Here is a 23326-nt window from a genome sequence, read left to right on the forward strand (position 1 = left end):
CAGCCAAGTATTTTGTCCTTCTCATGGTTTGTCTTTACATCTGAATTAGTGCCAGTTTGCACAGATTGTGTGTCAGCTTAAATACAAGAAACAGGCCTCAGTCTGCTTGAACTCGTTCCACCAAAGACTTCTGAAAACTTTTGGTAGTCTGCAAACTGTAATGATTGTTTCACATTAAGTTGCTTTGTAGAATTATAAAACAGCTTTTCTTGTGCTTTCAAATAAAACGTTGTCATCCGCTAATGAATGAGATACCATCTGTAATAATTAAGGTTATTCTACTTGTTTTTCCCCTGCAGCAAAACTTCTGAAGGTTTGCAGAAGACAGTAAGAGAACCACCAAGAAGGCTATTGCAGTATTGTAAGTACTGCATCCAGGAAAAAAAAGCCAGAAATACATGAATTAAGAATGTTGTAAAGACATTTTCAGTTTTGGGGGGTGGAAATGAGCTACATAAAGGGATTACGTATAAAATACAGAGCAGGATGTATTGTAGCAATCATGTTAATAATTTACAAGGAAAAAACTGCACTCTTGTAAAATCTAAAATTGTATCCTTGTGCAATGTAACCAGGAATTTACCAATAGCAGTGAAAAATATTTCTCTATCCACCAAAGATTGATCTAGTTTATATACATTTGTTTATTTAAAACTATCAGAATTTAGAAAATCATTGTAGTTTTGTAGGTTTGTCATTTGTTTTAGTGACTTATTGTTTAGGTTATTTTGCAGAATTATTTATTTGCTGATTTATTTATGTATTTCATTATTTATTTATTTGATTATTTAGTAAATTATTTATCTGATGAATTATTAATACATCTTCATGACATGCTTTAAATTATTTATAACTTAATTTTGAGTTTATTGCTTTTCGACGCTGCATTGTTACTGACTAGTTTTGATTTTTTTTCTTAGTTCTTGAAAATTAAAGTACTAGCTCTAAGGCAAAAGTATATTCTTTGCAGTATCTATAGATAGTTTTCAATGAAGTAATTTACCATGTAGATACTAGTTTTGTTTAGATTTAATATTGATTAATTAACTTTTTTACTTACCTAGCTTTTGCTTCTACTATTTCATAGATATGTCAAGGTCAAAGTGACCTTTAAGGAGCAGAGATAAATATTTTTTTTAAAACATATAGAAACAGAGTAGTTCTGTTTTTTCCTTAATAAGTTCTCCTTATTCTTGAAGTTAACTTGAGATATTTCTGCCCCAATAAAGTGAATATTTTTTAGACAAAACTCTTGATATTTGGTCTAATACATTTAACTTCTGATAAGAAAATAACATATTCACATTAATAACTCATAGAGTTCTTTTTTAACAGCAAGGTTTTAAGTATATGAGGAGGAATGGCAATATCTTTAGATTCTTGCAGAAGATGATACATGTTGAGGGGGGAAGGTAGATAGTAGGATCTCGTTTCCCCCCCAGTGCTTCTTGCATGCATAAGAATTTATAAGCTCTGAAAATTTAACATGTCTGTAATTGCTGCATGTAAACTGCTCTCAGGTTCTGTGTTCACAAAGAATCATTCCTAACACATATTCTTGAAAAGCCTTTTTTTTTTTTCCTTCTTTTACAAATAAAAAGGTCTAAAATCTCATCTTTTATCTCAAAGAGGCTTGAGTGAATGCATAAAAGCTGTGTAAGGGACCAATTTTAGGCTTCCCATATGAGCATCACCTCTACACGGTTTAGATCCAGTGCCTGGGATAAGAATTTGACTGCAAGTCAATTCTGTCTGGTGGGTTTTTGAGAACTGATGGCCTTCTTACCTGAAGTTGCCAATTTGACATCAGTTCCCAGTGAGCAATTCGTACTCGGAAGCCACCTTACAGGAGAGCGCTAGGACCGACAGCTTTGTTTGAGAGCTGTCAAGAGTAGGGTGAAGCAGCAGTTCCTGTTCAGAAGTGCCGTGTGCATAATGTGGCCTTTATTCTAGGTTTAGTGCTTGAAATGAATTACTATATACTTTAAAGTTTTAACACGGCATGGAAAGGCTGCATTGTACATTTCAAGTTTCAGTGCTGTTGAAATACAGTAGAAATGGCCTCTGTAGACAGGTTTCACTATAGAACTTAAATTATGCATGTGTATATCCAAATTCCTTATTTTGAAATATTGAATGTATGAATATTTAATTTGTATCTTGCTTTAGTATCTTGATATGCTTGCCTTAAAGGAAGCTGTTTCCTTTGATTTATATACATGGATAAAAATGTGTGTACAGTATCTATCAATGGTTTTTCTCTCTATAGTGGTAGATGAACAGCTTTAGATAATGTTAGCGACTGATTTTTTATTCTGCAGCTTGCTACCATTGTATAAAACCTAAATTTTTGGTATTTTTTTCTATTAATCTTACTTGAATTTCAAATTCATTTGCTTTCCAGAAATATTTTCTTAATTACATACGTTAAGAAAAGTCAAGTGTGTTGCAGATCTTAACAATGCAGTATTTTTGGTCTGTATACAGTAACAAAGATCTGAGTATTATTGTTTGGGGCAGAGTTCCAGTATGAAATTTACATTTCTCCTTGTTTGAATGTTTTCACTGAAGCTGAGAACTCCAGGGGAGTTCCTCAACATATTCTAGTTTATGTGACATGCTCTATGAAATTTAGTACAGTCACTCTTGTTTCCTTGTGTAAATGAGGTCTTATTGTTGAATAAGACATATTAGAAGCAGTTATAAAGGTAAGTGCTGTCAATGTATTTTGCCACCAGTTTCTTAGAATATGAAATACTTCCTTGAAAGATGTGTTACTACTGTTATAGGGTAATATAACGGAGCTTATGTGTTGGCACTCAAAGTAGCTACTTCATAATGATGACAAGTGAAAGTACAGCCAAAGGTCACATTAAACAAGAGATTTCTTTCACTCCTCATCCATTTTCTGTATGTGGCATGAAAATAGCTTTGTTCCCTACACTTCAGAATTTTTAAAAAAATGTTATCTAGAAATATTTTTTATGCCTTCTATATTACTTTGTTCACGTTTTAAGAGGTGGACTGTGCTACCACGCTAACATCGGTGCTACAGATGTGTTTGAAATTAGCTTAAATTTTGAGTACAATTAGACAACATAAGTAGTGTTTCATCTCACTACATTTTTTGATTTGCAAACTTGCTTAAAGGCATAGCTTTAAGTTCTAGAAAAAGAACTATTAATGTGCAAAGTGGTATTTGTATTGATGTTGCGTGACTAACTATGATTTCATTCTTTTTTGTATCTTTTAAGAAGAAAGATACAGATTTTTTTTTTTTTGAAAATTGCAGTCTGTTGTTCAGAAATAGAAAAAGAGTGAACCTATCTGTATTGACAGAGTGTTTCTTAGCTCTGTTTTAAAGAGATCCTGCCAGTAATGTAGAAGGGTAATTTATACTGTATGCTCAATAAGTTTGCCATCTTACACTGAAATGGCCAACCAGGATGCTAAAATAAGGTGTCATTTTAAAATGTGGATAATCACATGTTAGATAATGAAAATGAAGCTGGCTTCTTTCACAGAGGGTGCTGAACAATTAGGAGATGCTGGTTGGAAGCCTAAATCTGGTATATTATTGGTAGGTGTATTTCTGTTCTAATCTAACTCCATAGAAATCACAGAAGCCATATTAAGCTCTCCTTCAATTTATTCCATACAGATAAAAGAATTTACATCTCATGAGTCATGTATTTCCTGTTGTATCTTTAATACAGCCATTTTTAGTATTTTTCGTGCCTCTCTTCTCTATTGATATGCTTAGAGAGTCTGTGTGTAGGAGCTTGTTATTTCACCCATGAGGCAAGGAGGAGTTCAAATCAATAGCAGTGTGTTGTTGACACTAAATGATGTTTCTTCTTGCCACAATAAGACTTGATTTTGTCATCCTAATGACACTGGCTTGCTTCACAGAATAGGGATCAGCACTCCCTCAAATCAAACTTTAAAAGTATTTTTTAAATGTCCTTTGAAGGAAATACTAGGGAAATGCTCCAGTATTTGTTACCAAACACGTACATTGCCTTTGTCAAACGAATATTCAAGTTCTGTTTCACTTTGTAGGGAAGCTGCTTTGCCGATTTTGGAAATCTATGTTAAAGGATGTAGGATTGATCAGAGCTGACAGTGATGAAAGAATGAAATCTTAAAAAGAAATGATGCAAACATTACTTGAAGTATAACTTAATGTAAAATATGGATCACAGTAGGACCTCATGTAAAAAATAAACCCAACAAAACAGAAAACCCTCAAGCTAGCAGAAATTCTGTATATTTCACACAAAAATCTTAGAAAGAGATTGTTTGCAGAAGGGAAAAGATACAGCCAGCAGCGTGTTACAATGCCAGATCTAGGACTGAGCTCTCAGTGCATGGTCAAAGAGGTGTAAGCAGTTCTCAACTTGAACTAAGGATCTCATAGGGAGGCAGGAGCTGTACAAAGGTGTGAATTTGAGGGAAAATAATGCAACCATGGGAAGCAATGGTATGATGCTAGAAACTTATGAGCATAATGTTGGTAACAACAGTGGGTTATTGATAAGCACAAAGTCTCTTGTGGACATCTGAAAGCAATATTAAAACAACATATTTGTGCATTCGTTTATGTATCTTTCACTGTATGAAAGTTGTTACTTTTCTACCTGAAAGAACTTTAGAACATATTCCAGTAGCATGGTTAAACATTCAGATAGCAAGTTGTGAATTTTAACTTGAATATTGAGCCCAAAGAACCTGTTCTATGCCTTATAACACTAAGCAACATTGTTACTAGCTACACACATCGATCTTTTCTGTTCTCTTTGCACTATGGGATTTTAGATGTTCTTAGTGATAAACTGCAATTTATTTATTTTTTTAAAGTGTCTCCCTTTTTCATTTCTTTTATGTGATTTTCATCAAGTCACCTGACATAAACTATCTGTGTATCATAATGACCTTTCCTGGAGAGGAAATGTGTCCTATTTTGCAGGCAGTGAAAAAAATCCTCATGAGAGTTACAGTAATTATTTTTATTTCAGTAATGGTAGTGAATATTGCATAAACTTCAAACCACTTTTTGTAGGGTTTTTTTGAGTGTGCAGGAAATGAGTACTACCTAAAATGAGTAGTGCCTAAAAGATGATGGTCAGCAGCTCCAGAGATGTAGCTGATTAAGTTTATCTACTTCCAATTCAGAAAGTTTTTTATGTTTCTCCTTTTCATTGTTAGGTTTTAATGAGTTAAGTCCTAAGTGTACATCAGGAGCACTTTCACAATTTTTAATACTAGCAATGCACATCTACCTCAGATGTGACTTACTGTCAAAATGGTAGTAAGAATAGCTTAGTCTTGTTCATGGATACTTCTTCATTCTGTCTCCAATGCTGAGATAAGCTAAAAATCAATTTTGCTAGCATAGCTTCCCCTTATTTGCATGAAGTTTCTACGTTCAAGGAATATATCATGCTACTGTGTCCTGCCACATGTAGGTATAATATCTTACTATATACGTTAAGATACCTACCAGAAGGAACCCCAAACATGTTGTCAGCAATAGAGTGAAGATGCAGGAAGTTCACTGAAGACGGCTGTGCTGGTTTGGCGACTTATCTCTACTAAAACATGTTTTTTCATTCAGCTGAAATTCTGATTTTGTAAACACTTGAGTATAACTTACAAGAAGCTGATAGTGGCACTGAAGTTGATGAATATATTCTCTTAGAGCATTATATTTAGTAAACTCTAATTTTAGAGTATTTTCTTTATCCCAGGCTCGTGCATTTGACATGATTATAGCTGGATTTAATGTTCCTTACTCTGTTCTGAGGATCAACAAACATTAAAAGCATCCCTTATAGTGGTTGCAAAACCAGCAAAAATATGAAATGGAAAGAGCTTTGTTAGTCTCCTGTTTGATGCTTGTTTATATTATTTTTTTGTATGCGTGTAAAACTCCTGTGTTTCATTTGAACATTTTTCAAAGATTCTAGGCATCTAGGATTCTCCCATTTTACCGTATTTATGTAAATTCTAACATTTTCTAGAGAAAAGTTGAGAGGTTTTAGATTAATACTGCAAAACTTAACTTTTGTCCATTAAGCTTTAAGATGAAGTTCATATGATTTGTGGATTCAGGTAAATAAGAAGTAGCTAATCTGGAATTACAGTATCTATTGATAGAGATATAGTCGGTATGTACAAGTAGTCTAGAAAGTTGATGTGTAATCTTTCATTTGAAGTTTCTCCCAATTTGCAACTAACACATTAAATTGTTGCAATTATTTGACTAGATAAATTTACTTTTTCTGTTTCTATACAGCACTGGGTTTGTTTCTGCACTATGCAAATCCATGCCATGGTATGTCTAAGGCATCTTTAAGTGGTTCAAAAGATAATTTTCTTAACATTTTCACTCACAATCTATTTGCCTTACTACACCTACTTGTTCATAATAAATACCTTCACTACCTGCGAGTGAGTGTAAATTAACTTGCCAGTGAGAAGTATATTCTGGTAACAACGTGAAAAAAAACCAGTTATTTCCCTTTAATCAATACAATTTACAGTACTACTCTTGGGACTCAGAGTGACTTTATTGTATACATGTGCATGCAATGCATTCTTAGTACAATTAGTAAAGCTATGGGTATATATGAAGGCATATTCTGCGTTTTCAGAGAAACATTTTGAATACGTAGCTGATATATTGAATAGAGCTGTCCATTCATTCTAAAGATATTTTTTTCTGTGCTCAGACAAATCAAGATGGTAATCATTTATAATTTCTTGCCTTTGTGAAAAGAAATGATGAATAATATGATTGGAAGGAAAACGTGAGTCATGAAATGGGGAGCTGGGCAATCATGGAAAAATTAACTTTGAAAATTCTCTTCTGCTTAACCAGGATCTATAATGTGAGTTTGGTTTTCTGTAACATAATCCAGAAATCATGATGACAGAGGTTTTAATAAAAGCCTTGGATGGATGAACAGCAACCCTCGCTAAGTCGATTCAAACATTGTTTGGTGGATTATAAAAAGGAGTCCTTTAACAATCTGCTAAAAAGTGATCATGGACGTGATGATCAGAGGACTCTATTCTGACCCCCATATGAATGTGAAAATAAAATGTCTTCTAGTATAGTTAATATGGAGTGAGCATAGACCCTATGGTCCTGAAAGTATCTGCACTGCTATAAAATAGCTTTTAAAAACTGTTAAAATATTGATAACCTGGTAGAACACTTCAGAAACTCTTATTTCTATTTCAGATGTAAATGTGAAAAAAGATGTAAATGTGAAAAGCTAGACATTTGCACTCTTTTTCTTGGATGTACAGCTACACATGAAAGAGAATAAACCCAAGTATTGATACTAAATAAATTACATAATTTGTCATAGCTCCACCCACAAAAACCCCTCATCTGTTTTTCATCCATTCTCCCATAATAAAATCATGAAATGTGTATTAAAACATTGTACAGTAGAATCAAGCACCAACTCTGTGTCCAACACAAGACTCATCTAACCAGATGTTCTCCCTGCAGTGACCTGGGCTAGGCAGACTAGCATCTGCCTCTGTTTTCTTTTCAGTGACCCAAGCCACATTTCTTCAAAGCTTATTGCTGATATTTTCGCTGCAGTCACTCATGCTAATTTCTTTTACATGCTACAGCTGTTTTTCAAACGTCTCTTCCCTGTTCTGGCTGTACTCTTTCTCTAAAGAGGTGATTTAAAAAAATTATTGGGTAATACTGACCATAGACTTCTGATTGTCTTGCTTTAGGGCGTTTGCCAGCACAATAGAAAAAGGGCAAACAAGGCTTATTTTCCAAAGGAAAGTTCAATCTCACCTGTGGTTTTTATGGACAAAGAATCCTGATATTAAACTAAGTTAATTGCATTCATTTAACTTGTGAAAATCAGGGTGAAGCTGTTGGTGGTGGCTTGGGACAGGGCAGGGTTCAGACACAAGAAGAAAGATATTTTGCTCTGCTAAATAACAGTATGGCAAAATGCTCTAAATGAAAGTAAAAGGCTATTAATGATATAAACATATTAATTATAGTGTTAAGATGACCCCAGGAAGGCAATGTTTTGCAAAATAGTCAAATGCAAAACAGTGAAGTATAAGTTTGCCATTTTGGGGGAGATGAAACTCAGCTTTCACAATCATGGCCAGTAGAAATTATGGAAAGTCTTTTAGACTAGTTTTTAAGTGAAACCAAAAGTCTTTTTGTGGGGTTTGTTTGTTTGTTTGTTTATTTTCTGTAAGACATTCAATTATACTAAAGTGAGAAAGAGGTTCTTGGTTCTTTACACATATTATAGTGACTATGTTGTAAGAGAGATTATTCAACTTTTAGTTTGCAGTCTTAAAATTTGCTGTGGCAACTCCAAAAGAGTTTATGTGAACAAGTGTTTTGAAAAAACAATACTCTGGCTATTACTGAGTGACTAGAATTTGCTTAATCTGAAAATGCAAATGATATGTATGATATGAACATTTTACCCTTTCTAGATTAACATGAAGTGCTTATTCAGTCATCTTTGTTCTGTGAACTGCTAGTCTAATTATTATTTGAATAAATACTGCTCTACAATATAAAGTGAAGCACAGTATGGATGACTGATTGGGAGAAACACTTCATAAACTGGAGAAAGTAGTCTTTCTAAGCTTCTTTCCCTAGATGTGTTCTCAGCATTTTTATGCAGGCTGCTGCTTGTGCATCCATGCATTGTTTTGCTATGTTAGTTTTAGTCTGTTAATTTTCTGATCTTGCTACACTACTGCTAGTGCTAGTTCAAGGAAGAAGTGAGAAAAGGACTCAAAGAAAAGTTGAAGGAGGAAAGAGGCAGTCATGAAACAGTACTCTGAGCCAATACCTAGGTTTGGTATTCAAAGATACTACTACCAGGTACATAAAACACACAAGGTAATAATCGCTTACTGTCTCTGAAGTTTATCTTGCTGTATTTTGCAACAGCAGGAGTGCAAATCATAACGTGCTCATTTACTTCTAACTCTGATTTACTAATTTTTGCTTTTGTTGATCTTCTTTAGAAAGTACATAATTTTAAAAACTCTTTGACACCAGAAAAATTAATGCAGGAAAAAACCCTGCATTGTCTGAAAGAAATGAGCTGTTTGGCTCAATATGATAGGGCTTCTCTTAAGTAAATTTCCTGTGATGCATTGTTTCTTCAGTGTTCCAAAGTTGTCTAAGGTAAAAATTTATGCGTAATTTATAAGGCTTAGTTGACATCCTGTGTATAAAAATTCAAATTTAATCTTGTAATTTTTCTCATATACACCTCTATTAGTTCATCTGTCTAGTAAGCCTTTGGTTCTCAACATTTAACAAAATTTTTCCTTACAAAAGATTTCTTTCCAGTTCTTGCACTCTTCTAATACAAACATGGATGAATGTGCAAATGATCTGTGTTCAAAAACTTACGCTCTACTGTAGTGGTGCTGCCTGGGCCAGGTTTTGGTAGCAGGGAGACTGCAGGGGTGGCTTCTTTAAACAAAGATCTACCGGAAGCTTTCCCTGTAGCTGACAGGGCTAATGCCAGTCAATTCTAAGCTGAGTCCTGCACCTGACCCAGCCCTGGTCAATTAGTGACTGAGGTAACGTGTCTGTGAATAACATACTGGAGAAGGGGAAGAAGTTGCTGCTAAGTTGTTAAATTGCAGCAGCTACAGGAAGATGAAAAGTAAAACTGAATCTTAAAACACCTGCCCCCACCCACACTCTTTCCAGGATTCTCCTTCCTTCCCTCCAACAGTGCAGATGATGGGGAATGGGGGTTGCAGTCAGTTCATTACAGATGGACTTTGCTGCTACTTGTTCTCAGGGTGAGGCCTCCTCGTGGTTCCCACTGCTACAGTATGAGTTCCTTACAGGATCACAAGTCCTGACAGCAAACCTGCTCTGATGTGGGATCCTCTCTCCTCATGGGCTCCCAGGTCCTGCCAGGAACTTGCTCCAGTGTGGGCTTCCCACAGAGTCACAGCCCCATTCAGCATCCATCTGCAGGCTGTGGAGGACCCCACCTGTGAGATGGGAGTCTTTTGTGACTGAGGTCCCATTCAGCCATAGGCCTACACATTCCTTGGTCTTCATTTTGTAGCTGATGTACCTGCTGCCCTTCTAGTCCCTTACCACATTTAACTCCAGCTGGGCTTTGGCTTTATCTCCATCCGTGTATATTTGAATGGCGTCTCTGTATTCTTGGATTGCCTGTCCCATCTTCCTTTTACTGTATGCTTTCTTTCTGTGTTTATGTTCTGCTTGCTAAGATCTTCTACATCTTTTTTTGGTTTTCTGCTTTTTGGGATGAACGATCATTTACCTTGGCGATGATATCCTTGACAATCAACATGCTTTCCTGGATCCTTCTCTCCATAACCATCTGCTATGGAGTTCTTCCAAGCAGATCCCTGAACATGTCAGGGGTTATGAAGTCTGGAGTTATGCTCCTGTGTTTTGCTTTTTTCTCCTCCTATCAGGATGCTGAATTCCACTATCTCATGGTCATTGTCTCCAGCTTTTAAATCCCTGATCAGTTCTTCTTTGATTGCAGGTATAAAGTACAGCAGGAAGCTTCCTTCCCAACAGCTACTCAATAATTTGTTTCATGAAATTGTCAATGCACTCCAGTAAACCTCTAGATTTCTTGTTTCATGCTGTGTTGTTCCTCAGACAGGTACTGGCATGGTTAAAGTCCACCAATGAGGATCAGTGCCTGCAAATGTGAGGGGAGTCATGAGGAAGGAATTGTTCCACTTGTAGATTAAGTAGTTAAAGATAGGAAGAAATAGTTCCTTTTTAGAAGAGGGAAGGAGTACAATATATGGAATAGGTTTAAAAAATTTTTTTTCTTGCCTGATATTAGGAATTGGTCATTGATCTGATTAGGTAGAAGGGATTTGGAGTAGAGATCTAATTTTGACACAGATATGAAGCAAGATATTAGTGAATATTTTGCTAAAAAGCTTAGAAAACTGCAACTAAATATTTTTCATTTCCACATGCATTATTACCAATGCTTCTGTGAAAAGATGAACATCTTGACTATTTTTGACAAGCAATTCCACAAAAATTTCTACTAACAGATGATTAAAGTTATGAACGGAAAACAGGACTTTAGGAAGTTTTTCCTTCTGAAGTGATGCAAGACTTCATTTTTGTCACTGATAATTTTCTGAGAGTCTTTTTCAGTCTGTTACCTTCAATTATGTTTTTAAATATATTAATAGAACTACAGCTGAAATACAGTGATTTATCTTTTAAAAGAAATTTTTAGAGTTGGGCAGTTATAGCATGGTACAGACGTGTTTGATGGTATTTGAGCTTCAGAAGCTACGATGTTCTAGGTTATTTATTTGGTTCTCAAGTAGATAGTGTGCCCATAATCTTAATAATTTAAGAACAGCAAAGACACAGCTGAAGAGCTTCCATTCATTCAGTACAAGAGACGTTACTTTTTCCATATGATTGTATCTACCAACCTGTTAGCTAAAACGAGATTAGAAGTTCAGTCACTTTCTCTTGTGCTGCCTTTTGTTACACTGCTTATAGGAGTATGTTACTGTCTAAGTCTGGGCATTTTTTTTTACCTAGACCATGTTTTTTCACTGCGCACTTATGCCTTTTATTTCTTGTGTGAAATAGAAAATGCAGTGGTTTGCATAAAGCTTTTTTTAATGAAGAATAATGGAAAGGTCATAGTATGTTCTGCCATTGGTATGTACACAAAAAAGCTATTTTCTTTCAAGGATGGACTATACTTCCCCCAAGATTTGGGCAACATGAATGAAGCCTGCTTCTATTGATAAATAATAAACTTCTCTTACTCTCTTATGTAATATCTCAATTTATTTCCATCATTTCAGTCTCTGAGGATGATCCCTGCGGGTAGAAGGAAGACTTTACAGGAGTATAGACCTGAATGTCTGCATTTGTGTCTGAGCTGTGACAATGAATTTTTTTTTTTTTTTTTCCTTCAAAGTCAAACTTTTACATTTTGCTGGTTTAACTGGGATGACTGAGTGACTTGTCAAAACTAAAAATCAAACAACCAAAAGCCTCTTTCAAGAGTAAGGGAAAAATGGACTATTGATCAAACATCTGGGAGTGAGCTGCTTGGTTATTTGTTTTTGAGATTTGATCATTTTCCCCAGAGCCTTCAAGTGGCTTGAAGCCATTATGACAGTGAATTCAGATGACTCGGAGGTCAATTCAACATCTAGTAACAGTTCGGACACGGTTCATAACCGTGAATTAGCTCAAGAAGTTACCTGATTCTTAATAGATTGCATTGATTTTTACAGATATTGTTTTATAGTTTGAATTTTTGCTTAAAATTATTTGGAAGGGAAGAATTCTTATATACATATTCCTAAATAAAAGTCTCTCTCGTTTCTTGTAGTCTTGAAAATTTGTTTAAGCTTCCTATTTAGAAATGTACCTAGCAGGATTCGTAACTTTAGCTTACCATGCATACCTTGTAGTTAGATCTGTTTACTATTTTTTGATGGTAGTGGAAAGAAAAAGGTCTTTAGTAGCTCAGGTTAAACTGCAGCTCTTGGAGCTTGAACCTATGCTTTTGGCCAACATGATGATGATGGATACGTTGTTGATTTGGATGCCTCAGAGTGTTGCTGTGAGAATCGGGAGATGAGAAGTTTGGTTCCTAATTCACTGCCACATGTGCTCTGTGGCCTTCCTGTGCCTCACTTCCTTCTGGTAAGGTGGAGGCAACAGGTTTTCTGAATGGTAAATACAGATAAAACTGAATGTTTCTTTCTTCTTTCTCATCTCAAGGGTTTTTTCAGAATGTACAAATAACTGTGATAAAAAAAAATGTGAGGAAAGGAAACTAGATTGGTGGAGGTGAAACATCACACCGGGAGAGACTGAAAGTGTGAAAATCTGTGAACCTATGCCTTAGGTGAGGATGTTTTGTCAAAACTGACATTTGCCAACATGATTTTTCTGTTGGGATAAATACAATTATGAATTTACCCAGTACTCCCTTAGGGATGTTTCTTATAAGCAGACATTATTGATTATAGATAGACCCAGAACTGCGAGGACCATGAAGAAATGTAGTTAGTTTCTTCTACACAGAGAAATGTGAATGAGCATTTCTCATACACTTTCTTTGTATTCTTATGGAGGCAGTGAAGATGTCTATGAAACTTTTTAGTTGGTTGAATGAATGCTTATTTACACTCCTCCTTGACTTTGATACTACTTACCCCCTTTTTTAATGTCAGTCACTTTTTTATTTAACTTTTGAAGAAAGCCTTAAAACATTACTATATCATTTATATCTGAAAGGAAGTTTCTGATTATATCAATAGCTGTAACTAATTTTAGTCAGAAAAAGATCAAGTATTGAATCCTGTTTTCTTACTAGAATTATTTCATGTCTGTGTGCCTGGTCTCAATGATCATGAAAGGTCTTTTCCAGTCAAAACAATTCTATGATTCTATAATAGCCAACTATTTTCTGTGGCCAGCTATCACTTTTGAATTCTTTTTCATGGCTATAAGTGAAGTTGAGAAGTGAAGTCTGGACACACACAACTTTTTGTGGTGGGTTTTGCTTTGTTTTTTAACCTGTAAGGAAACCTGTACAACACTAAAATTTCATTGTGTAATAATTTCATAGTAAGTTTGCATCAAATATTAAATGACAAAATAGCTTCCTGATCTCTTTATTTATAGGACTCATGTCCAGGTTGTATGTGCAACAGACAACATTGTATTTATTTTATTTTTTTTTTAATTTGACCACTGTAAGTAATTTCTTAGAAATCTAAATAACCAATTCCAAGGGTGAATGTCTTCTGACTCAGTGATCTGATACTGGGATCAAGTGTAGTTTTACCTTGGGTGGGCTTCTCGAAGTATGTTCCTTCTGTCTACTAAGACCTAAGTTCTTTGAAGGCTTTTTTGGCACATCTGCAGAGGAAAGCATAGTTATTAATACCTTGTCTGTGATTTAATTTCTCCAAGTTCTGTTTTATTTACAATATTGCAGGTTTTCTTAGATTTGGAATTGTTTTAGAATATTCCTTGTCACAGTGATAAAAATACCCTTATAACAATGTTGTTCTTTTGAAAATGTTGGAAGATGTAGTTCAGCTTGTGCTTGGTTGTTGCAGCAAAGGATGATCTGTGTTTTAAATGAAGAAGCAAAATACCTTACTGTACAGTAAAATTGGAATACAAATTCTAGTCTTAGAAAAAAAACCCAGGTATTTGAGAAGTACATAAGATACTTACTTTCAATTAGATCATTGTTAAAAATAGTATGAAAACATATTTGTATATCAGCACTATTGGACTTGTAGTTTATACTGTACTTTATAGTGAGATTAATGATGAGAAAAAGGCTAAGGTATTTTTGTTATGGCCAATTTATTTCATTTCAGACTGTATTATCATTTGGTGAAAGCCCTATTGATTAGCCTTCATACCTTAACAGAGCTTTTCTTCTAGGCACTTAAAGTTTGAGTTGTCTCAGTCCCATAGGAGTGAAAGAAAGCTGTTAATACCATGAAATTCTTCTTTATGTTTCCAACAGCTTGAAGCCTCTTCATGGAATGCAAAATATTAGCACATTAATGTTATTAACCCCTTTAATACAAAATGCTTTTGGAAGTAAAAATATTTCTGTATCTTCAAAGTCTAGATTGTTCTTCTATATGAATACAGTTTCTTAAAGCTGAAAAATGTGTTGCTGTGCAACAAACAGATGCTGCTCTAACAATGCAATACATTATGTACCAAAAATGATCTTGGTTTTAATCATAGATGCTGATTTAATGAGACAAGACTAGCTTACATCAAAAATGGATTTAGGGTGTGATTTTGTTTTCTCTGTGTTTTCTCTACATAATTAATAGGAATATGGTACCTCATATATTCTCTTTTAAATTTGAAAGTGTACTTGGGTTTTGTGCCATTTTATACTCCTGGTGTCGAATTACGCCACGTATAATACTCTTTTTTAAATTCCTTTTTGTGATATGAACACAAGGGCATTAGTAAATTTTGTATCTTTAATGTGTTTCCACAAATAGAGTTGCCTTTTTACAGAACCAGTCTGTTCACGCTTAATCCTTCCATTTTGCCTACATCTTGCTTTTCATTTTTTCCTGAATATTTCCTATCCAGTGTTCATCCTGCATTTACCATGTGGGACATGTAAGATGTTTGTCTGTAACTAATGTTAGTTTATGGATCAGAAAAACAATGCTAATCAATATCTTGAGACACTATCAGTACTTTATGTTTTGAGAACACGTCTGACCCCCTGGGAGCATTTCATTGTTGATATCTCTTCAGTTTAACTTTCATTTTATTCTGCAGATATTTTGTAACTCAACATTAGTTGCTAGCTCTAATCCTTCTATCACCGATAGAAATTTTGATTGACAATTTTACTTATAGATAAAGTCAGATAATACTATACTTGCGGGGGAAAAAGTCTTCATATTGTGTTTTTAATTCCACTGAACCCAACAGAGTTAAATGTAGTTTGGATGCACAGGGAAGAATTAATGATTGGAAGATACAGAGTTGGTAAATTATTTATTCTGGCCCTGAGGAAGCTGAAAAGCTGAGTGAAAGACTAATAAATCATTTGTGGTAGTGCTGGTTGTCACTTCCAATTATTTTAGACGGTTTTGTGATAAACTGCAGCACCTGCTAGATATCCCTGCACCATCCCTTGATGCTTGCAGTGCAGCTTGTTCAGTCGATTATCAAAGGCAAATTTGTCTCAAGTTTCCTCAGGTTGGAAAGAGAATTACTTCTCTCAGTCACCCCTTCCCCCGTTTTTTAAGCTCCTTTTTCATTACATCCATGAAATAGATAAAATCGATGATATATGTGGAATTTTATTGACATAATGTACATTCAGGTATGGTCAATTGAACTACTGAGGAACAGAATGAGGGGTGACGTATCTTTGTGAGTGTAAATGTACCCTTGAAAGATTGGCATGCCTTCATTTTTCTGAATAGCAGCTTTTTCTCAGATATGAAAACTAGAATTCATCCTCTGGTTTTGAGGATTTTATTGATGCTAGTGCTGAAGTTACATAGGTGACCAACTTGAGTATCAAGTTCATTAAACTTTTCTACTGCTTTTGTTCAGAAAGCTTTTGTTTAAATTAGTGTGCAATGTTGAACAAACAGATTAAGGCAGATAAGAAAACGGTGAAACCAGAAAGACTAAAGCCCTTTTAGAATTAAACCTGGCCAGGAAAGTTAAGGAAAACAAGAAGGAGTTTTTCAGGTACATCAGCAGCAAACAGAAGATTAGGGGGAATGTGGGCTTGCTGCTGAACACAGAGGGTGCCCTGGTGACAGAGGATACAGTGAAGGCCGATCTACTGAATGACTTCTTCGCTTCAGTTTTTACAGCCAAGGTCAGCCCTCAGGAAGCCCAGTCCAGCAAGGATAGTAGGATGGTCTGGACAACAGAGGACTTGTCCGTGGTGGATGAGGAAGAGGTTAAAGACTTGTTGGCCAAGCTTAAGGCTCATAAGTCAATGGGTCCTGATGGGATGCATCCTAGAGTGCTGAGGGAGCTGACTGATGTAGTTGCTAAGCTACTCTCCATCTTTTTTGAACACTCCTGGAGGACTGGGTGAGGTGCCTGAGGACTGGAGAAAGGCCAATGTGACAACAGTCTTCAAAAAGGGCAGGAAAGAAGACCCGGGAAACTACAGGCTGGTCAGCCTCACCTCCATCCCTGGAAAGGTGATGGAACAACTCATCCTGCATGTTGTCACTAAACATATGAAGGAAAAGATCGTTACCGGGGGTAGTCAACATGGATTCCTCAAGGGGCAATCCTGTTTGACCAACCTGATAACCTTCTATGACTGCATAACCGGCTGGCTAGATGAGGGGAGAGCAGCGGATGTCATGTACCTTGACTTCAGCAAGACTTTTGACACTGTCTCCCATAACGTCCTCATCAGAAAGCTCAAGCAGTATGGCTTGGAGGAGTGGACAGTGAGGTGGATCGAGAGCTGGCTGAATGACAGAGCCCAGAGGATGTTGATCAATGGCACAGAGTCGAGTTGGAGGCATGTGGTCAGTGGAGTTCCACAGGGATCGGTTCTGGGGCCAGTCTTGTTCAACATCATCAACGACCTGGATGAGGGGACAGAGTGTACCCTCAGCAAGCTGGCCGATGACACCAAACTGGGAGGACTGGCTGATTCCCCAGAAGGCTGTGCTGCCATTCAGTGAGATCTGCATTGGCTTGAGAGTTGGGCAGAGAGGACCCTCATGAGGTTCAACAAGGACAAACGCAGAGTCCTGCACCTGGGGAGGAACAACCCCATGCACCAGTACAAGCTGGGAGTCAAACTGCTGGAGAGCAGCTCTGCAGAGAGAGACCTGGGAGTCCTGGTTGATAATAAACTGAACATGAGCCAGCAATGTGCCCTCGTGGCCAGGAAGGCCAATGGTATCTTGGGATGCATCAAGAAGAGTGTGGCCAGCAGGTTGAGGGAGGTTCTGCTCTTCCTCTCCTGTGCCCTGGTGAGGTCTCATCTGGAGTCCTGTGTCCATTTCTGGGCTGCCCAGCTCAAGAGGGACAGAGAACTTCTGGAGAGAGTCTAGCACAGGGCCACCAAGATGATCCGGGAACTGGAGCATCTTCCTTACGAGGAAACGCTGTGGAAACTGGGACTGTTGAATATAGAGAAGAGGAGACTGAGGGGAGATCTTGTTAATACTTACAAGAATCTAAATGGTGGATGTCAGGAGGTTGGGTCATCTCTTTTTGTTCTGTTGTATCTAATGACAGGACAAGGGGTAATGGGATGAAGCTGGAACCTAAAAAGTTCTATTTAAACATAAGTAAAACCTATTTTACTGTTGAGGGTGAGGGAGCCCTGGCACATGCTGCCAAGGAGGGTGTGAAGTCTCCTCTGGAGGTTTTCAAAACCTACCTTGACACATTCCTTTGTCACCTGATCTAGGTGGACCTGCTTGAGCAGGGGTTTTAGACTAGATGATCTCTAAAGGTCTCTTCCAACTCCTGCCATTCTGTGATTCTATGAATTGGACAATTGGAGACACTATTTGAAAAGCAATGGAGTGACTTTCAAGGAAAGTGAGCAAAACGTTGGAAAGATTGAAGTTTTTGATAGAGTGGTGAAAGAAGAAATAACGGGTGGGTTAGTGGAAAACAGCTGTTTCTTTATGCCACCTCACTGAGAATAGTATTGTTAGGCACTGTTTTGTTTAGCTACAATTTGACCATCCTTTTCTCTGAGACCAAAGAACCAGGCCTATCCTGAAAATATGTTTGTTTAGAAACAGAAAAAGCTATACCTCAATCAGTGAATCTTATGACAGCCACAGTGACTTGAGCCAGACACACTTCTAACCTAGTTTCTTTTCTCCAGCCTGTCCGGATTAGATGCTTATGGAAATTTTTGAGAAGTCTCTGATATTTCCCACATATGCTTTTCTACCTCCAATAGATACATGCCCTTCTTATGTTGGGCAACAAAGATGTTAAACAGCACCAATTACTTAGGAATGCCACTCGTCACTGGTCTCCACATGGACATCAAGCCATTGACTGCAACTCTCTGGAGTGCAACCATCCAGCCAGTTTCTTGTCCAATGAGTGGTCCATCTGTGAAAACCATATCTCTCCAATTGAGAGACAAGGATGTTGTCCATGACAGTGCCAAATGCCTTACAGAAGTCCAGGTTGATGACATCAGCCACTCTGTCCTTATCCAGTAGCACTGTAACCCCATCATAGAAGGCCACCACATTTGTCAGGCAAAATTTGCCTTAGTGAAGCCATGTTGGATGTTACCAGTCATTTTCTTATTTTACATGTGCCTTGACATAGTTTCCAGGAAGATGTGACTGACATGTAGTTCTCTAGGTCTTCTTTTTTAATGTTTCTTAAAATAGGGATTATGTTTCCTCTTTTCCAGTCAGTGGGAAATTCACTGGATTGGCATGAATTTTTAAATATGGTGATTAGTGACTTAGCCACTTAACCCACCAGTTGTGTAGCTTCAGGTTCCTTAAATGATCTCAAACTTCATCTTCTCCTGCAGTGGGTTGTTCTTCATTCTTCCAGTCCCTATCTTTACCTTGTTCAACTTGTGTGGCTGGATCTGAAGGTTTTTAGGCAAAAAGAATCAGCAATGATGTCTCTTTCAACTGTGTTGTTTGTGTTTTCCCCCCTTGATTTTCTGTATTCTCCAATAAAGTGGTCACTTTTTGAACCTCTGTAAATTTTTAGTGTCATATGACAAGGAGTTCCATGGCTTGACTTTTAACTCTGTGAAGAAATAGCTCCTTTTGTTTCGTAAATGCCACTTTTTAACTTAATTTAATTTTCCCTTTCTCTAGAGAACATAGCAGCAAACACATAAAGACTGATTTAATTGTTTGTTTGAGGTTTTTTACTTAAATTAATATTCATAACTAATTTTATTCCTTAAAATAGATTTTCATGATTTTAGTGTCATTTTCAATATCTTTTAAAAGGAATAATATTTAACTTAAATGTATGCATCTTTAGCCTAAGACATTTGGCTTTTTTACTTGGGGAATAAGAAAAATAGAGTGAGTTGTCTGAGCTTCCTTAAACAGGAAAAGAAAGGAAAGGAAAGGAAATGTTTCACAGTGTTTTGTCTTTTCACAACAATGCTTTCCACAAAATATTGATCAATTAATTTCACCATTTAGATGAAACTGTTGTTATTCACTGTTACAAAGCTGTGATTATTTTACATTTTAAAAACTTTTTCATGTTATGAAACAGAAATAAACCTAATCCTTTATGACTTCCATTGAGCATCATCCAGGATGAAGACCCAAATGAAATATTCTCTAAGCAACTGGGAGAAGTCTCACAATCACTAGCTCTTGCTCTCCTGAGGGACTTCAATTTACCAGATATCTACTGGAAATAAAACACAACAGAGAGGAAACAGTCTTGGATCTTCCTAGAGTGTGTGGAAAATAACTTCCAGACTCAGCTGGTGAGGGAGCCAACTAGACAAGATGCTCTACTAGACCTGTTCTTTGTGAATAGAGAAGGACCTTGTGGGTGATGTGATATTTGGAGTTTATTTTAGGCATAGCAATCACAAAATGATAGTTTTTCATTCTTGGAGAATTAAGGAGTGGAGTCAGCAGAACTGCCATCTTGGACTTCCAGAGGGCCGACTTTGGCCTGTTAAGGAGCCTGGTTAACACAGCCTCTTGGGAGTCAGTCCTGAAGGGCAAGGGAGTCCAGGAAGGCTGGATGTCCTTCAAGAAGGAAATCTTAAAGGCATAGGACCAGACTGTACCTATGTGCTGAAAGACAAGATGATGGAGAAAGTGGCACCCAACTAGAAATTAATCTGGATACTGTCGTAAAAGACAATCACAAACACATAAGCAACAAAAGGAAGGCTAAGGAGAATCTCCTTCCTTTATTGGAGTGACAAAAGCTGAGGTACTTAATGCAATATTGGTCTCAGTCCATAATGGTAAGACTAGTTTTTCTCTGGGTACCCCATCCCCTGAGCTGGAAGAACAGAATGAAGCCCTCCATAATCCAAGGGAAAATAGTTTGCAGGCTGCTATACCACTTAGACATAAGTGTGTGGTCCTGGAAGGGATCTACCCAGGGCTACTGAGGGAGCTGGCAAAAGTGTTCACCAAGATACTTTCCATCACTTATCAGACTAACTGGCTAACAAGAGAGGGCCTGGTTGACTGCAAGGTAGGAAACGTGAAGCTCATCTACAAGTATCATCATCTTGAGCACCATCGTGTGGCCTATACATGACAACCAGGTGATCAGGCCCCATCAGCATGGGTTTTTGAAAGGCAGATCCTGCTTGACTAACCTGATCTTCTGTGACAAGGTGACCTGATTAGTGGAGGAGCGAAAGGCTGTGGATGTGGTCTACCTGGTGTCATAGGTTTGTGTGGAGCCACTTTTTGCTCGGTTAACAAGGCGAGGGAGCTGCAGTGCTGGTCTTAGTAAGCAGTTCTCAAAACATCCCCTATCTCTGAGGTGTACCCAGCTCCAGGCTGGCTGAGCCAATCTGGCACCTCTGCAATCATTATTTAAGAAGAGAGATCTGAGCCAGAAGAGGAGATGGAGGAGTGGTACAAGTGGAAGCAACCATGCAGATCCCACAGTCAGAGAAGGAAAGAAGGAGGAGCGTCAGACCACAGACCCATCTGTAACTCATGTTGAGAAGGCAGGCTGTGCACTTGCAACCCATGGAGGGCAATGACAGGACTTAGAGCCACCAGCAGCTCCTGGTGAGTGTGCCCAGACTGGCAGGAGACTGTGTGAGGAGGTGGCCATGGCACAGGCAGTGCTGGAGAGCCTGCAGGCTGTGGAGACTCACACAGGAGGCGGAGAGGAGCTGCAGCCCTTGGGATGAACACACGTTAGAGCAGCCCGTGCAAGGCTGCCCGACCTGTGAGGGACCCCATGCTGGAGCAGGGAGGGCTGGTGAAGAGTCTGTCTGCACTGGGGAGACACAAAGGGAAGAAGCCATCCGGAAAACACTGACTGAAACCCTCATTCCCTGCCCACCTGTGCCATTTGGGAGGGAAATGATAGGCACCAGGATCAGGGCTCTGAGACCAAGAAAAGGAGAGGAGTGGGAGAAGGTGGTCTTAAGGCCTGGTTGTGCTCTTCATCACTGTATCACTCTGTGGTGGTTTCTGTTTGTTCTTGTTTTGATTTTAATAGTTTTGATTGTTGGTGGATTAAATGAATTTCTGTTTTCTTCCCCAAGTTGAGTATTCTTGTCTGTTTTTCCTGAGACCATAAGTGGTGAGTGAGCCCTCCTTGTCCGTAGGGCGTTCCATAGGCCCTCAGTGCTTATGGCTGATCGTGGTCCTTTGTTCCCAGATGGGCCTAAACCAGGACACCTGGACAGCATCCTCCTGGAGAAACTGGCTGCTCATGACTTGGATGGACATATTCTTTATTGGGTGGAAAACTGGCTGGATGCAGAGAGTGGTAGTGGACTTAAATCTAGTTGGTGGCCAGTCACCAGTGGTATTCCAGAGGGCTCAGTGCTGGGGCCAGTTCTGTTTAATAGCTTTATCAGTGATCTGGGTGAGGAGATGGAATGCACCCTCAATAAGTTTGCAGGTACCATTAAGTTAGGCAGGAGTATTGATCTACTAGAGGACAGGAAGGCTCTTCAGAGAGACCTGGACAGGCTGAATCAATGGGCTGAGGCCAATTGTATGAGGTTCAACAGAGTGAAGTGCTGGGTCCTGCACTTGGGCCACAACAACCCCAGACAACGCTACAGGCTTGGGGCAAGGTGGCTGGAAAGCTTCCTGATGGAAAAGGACCTGGGGCTGTTGGTTGACAGCCACCTGAACATGAGCCAGCAGTGCCCAGGTGGCTAAGAAGGCCAACGTCATCCTGGCTTGTGTCAGAAGAAGTGTGACCAGCAGGACCAGGGAAGTGATTGTCCCCCTGTATTTGGTGCTGTTGAGACAGCATTTTGAATATTGTGTTCAGTTTTGAGCCTTTCACTACAAAGGGACAGTGAGGTGCTGGAGCGTGTCTGAGGAAGAGTAATGAAGCTGGTGGAGGGTCTGAAGAACAAGTTTGATGAGGAGCAGCTGAGGAAACCAGGGTTGTTTAGCCTGGAGAAAAGGAGGCTGAGGGAAGACCTTATTTCTCCCTACAACTACCTGAAAGGTTGTAGCAGGGTGGGTGCTGGTCTATTCTTCCAAGGGTCTAGCAACAGGACAAGAGGAAATGGCCTCAAGTTGTTCCAGGCCAGGTTTAGATTGGATGTTAGGAAAAATTTCTTTACCAAAAGGCACGTCAGGCAGTAGATCAGGCTGCCCAGGGAACTGATTGTGTCACCGTCCGCAGAGATAAATACCTGTAGATGTGGCATTTAGGGACATGGCTTAGTTGGTGGACTTGGCAGTGTTAGGTTAATGGTTGGACTTGGTCTTAAAGGTCTTTTCTAACCTGAACAATTCTGTGTTTTTATCTCAGGAGGATTGCTTTTTAATGATCTTAGATGCATTTGCAGAAAAAAAAGATGACGTGGAAGAGCTTTTCTTCAACAAAGAATTAGCGACCTGCAGTTACATACTGCAGAAAGGAATAATGCAGTCAAGGTAATTTGGGTGCTAAAGGTAAATGATAAACAATATTATCCTTCTTTACCTTAAAAAAGAAGAGTGTGAATTCCGGATTGCTGGTAAAGACATGCATTGATTTGTTGAACTAGACTGAATACAGTTATTAAAATATTGATTTAAAAACCATTTATCACTTCTA

At 38.0% G+C, this 23326-nt stretch overlaps 1 protein-coding gene across 4 annotated transcripts in view; it reads left to right on the forward strand.

The window, feature by feature from the left end:
* Positions 1-23326, forward strand: part of TBC1D5 (TBC1 domain family member 5) — a 327211-nt gene that overhangs the window by 25725 nt on the left and 278160 nt on the right. For all 4 annotated transcript variants that reach the window (XM_061996640.1, XM_061996639.1, XM_061996641.1 and 1 more), the window contains exon 2: positions 300-361. The gene's annotated coding sequence lies outside the window, so the exon portion shown is untranslated. The remainder of the gene's footprint in view (positions 1-299; positions 362-23326) is intronic.

This window comes from Colius striatus, chromosome 5 (genome assembly GCF_028858725.1).
Source record: "Colius striatus isolate bColStr4 chromosome 5, bColStr4.1.hap1, whole genome shotgun sequence".
Classification (NCBI taxonomy): domain Eukaryota; kingdom Metazoa; phylum Chordata; class Aves; order Coliiformes; family Coliidae; genus Colius; species Colius striatus.